This window comes from Ranitomeya imitator, chromosome 10, assembly GCF_032444005.1.
Source record: "Ranitomeya imitator isolate aRanImi1 chromosome 10, aRanImi1.pri, whole genome shotgun sequence".
Lineage (NCBI taxonomy): Eukaryota > Metazoa > Chordata > Amphibia > Anura > Dendrobatidae > Ranitomeya > Ranitomeya imitator.
The window spans coordinates 131,110,273-131,112,125 of NC_091291.1; the positions used below are offsets into that span (position 1 = coordinate 131,110,273).

General features: G+C 38.6%; 1 protein-coding gene across 1 annotated transcript in view; it reads right to left on the reverse strand.

Annotated features, from left to right (window-relative positions):
* PAFAH1B2 (platelet activating factor acetylhydrolase 1b catalytic subunit 2) overlaps window positions 1-1,521 on the reverse strand; it is a 12,911-nt gene extending 11,390 nt beyond the window's left edge. Inside the window, exon 1 of the mRNA XM_069742400.1 lies at window positions 1,419-1,521. The gene's annotated coding sequence lies outside the window, so the exon portion shown is untranslated. The remainder of the gene's footprint in view (window positions 1-1,418) is intronic.
* Window positions 1,522-1,853: the final 332 nt, after the last annotated feature.

The following is a 1,853-nucleotide window of genomic DNA, read 5'->3' on the forward strand; positions in this document are numbered from 1 at the left end:
TATATATATATATATGTGTGTGTATATAATGTATACAGAGGTGTGTAAGGTAATATATACATAGATGTGTGTACAGTATGTACGCGGGTGTGTAATATATATATATATGCTTGGATATAGTGTGTATATATATATATATATGTGTGTATATAATGTATATAGAGGTGTGTAAGGTAATATATACATAGATGTGTGTACAGTATGTACGCGGGTGTGTAATATATATATATATGCTTGGATATAGTGTGTATATATATATATATATGTGTGTATATAATGTATATAGAGGTGTGTAAGGTAATATATACATAGATGTGTGTACAGTATGTACGCGGGTGTGTAATATATATATATATATATACTTGGATATAGTGTGTATATATATATATATGTGTGTGTATATAATGTATATAGAGGTGTGTAAGGTAATATATACATAGATGTGTGTACAGTATGTACGCGGGTGTGATATATATATATATGCTTGGATATAGTGTGTATATATATATGTGTGTGTATATAATGTATACAGAGGAGTGTAAGGTAATATATACATAGATGTGTGTACAGTATGTACGCGGGTGTGATATATATATATATGCTTGGATATAGTGTATATATATATATGTGTGTGTATATAATGTATACAGAGGAGTGTAAGGTAATATATACATAGATGTGTGTACAGTATGTACGCGGGTGTGATATATATATATATGCTTGGATATAGTGTGTATATATATATGTGTGTGTATATAATGTATATAGAGGTGTGTAAGGTAATATATACATAGATGTGTGTACAGTATGTACGCGGGTGTGATATATATATATGCTTGGATATAGTGTGTATATATATATATATATGTGTGTATATAATGTATATAGAGGTGTGTAAGGTAATATATACATAGATGTGTGTACAGTATGTACGCGGGTGTGTAATATATATATATATATATGCTTGGATATAGTGTGTATATATATATATGTGTGTGTGTATATAATGTATATATAGGAGGAGTGTAAGGTAATATATACATAGATGTGTGTACAGTATGTACGCGGGTGTGATATATATATATATGCTTGGATATAGTGTATATATATATATGTGTGTGTATATAATGTATATAGAGGAGTGTAAGGTAATATATACATAGATGTGTGTACAGTATGTACGCGGGTGTTATATATATATCCATAGATCAGTCCATACCCGCAGGGGAGGACGCCGCTCACTGCCGGCCCCGGCTCACCCATCTCTGAGCCCCAGCACTACCCAGCCCGCCGGGCTCCCCCACCCTACACACAATGGACGAGTCCGCAGCTCCCGCGCTGCCACCCGACCGTCTATCACCGACACACGCATCTCATCCGCTACAGCAGAAAATGAGGATTCTCATGACGTCACTCACTCGGTTCTCCGGTAACTCCACCCCTTCCGGTCTAAAGGGACCCCCGGTTCGACTCCTGCTGGCGCAACCGCCGCTTCCTACGTCACTTCCGCCTGCTCTGGTTAGGAATGGTTGGACCAATGACAGGCCCCGGAAGTGACGTACAAGACGGTCCCAGAGAGGCAGGCGCAGAGCGACGCCAAGGAGGCGTGATCGTCATTGTGGGCGGGGACAAAGGATGCTAAAGAAAAGTCCACCGGGCGGAGACAAGCCGCACAGTGCAGGGAGCCTGCCGCAGATACCTGGGACCACTGCGCCCCTAGTGGCCAGGAGCAGCATTATCACAGTATTGGGCTGCTTTTTTTTTTGCACTTTAGTTTTTTTTTTCTCACACTTTTCACTTTTTAATTTCTCTGCCAAAATAGTCCTACAAGGTTTTTTTCTTGCATGCCAGCC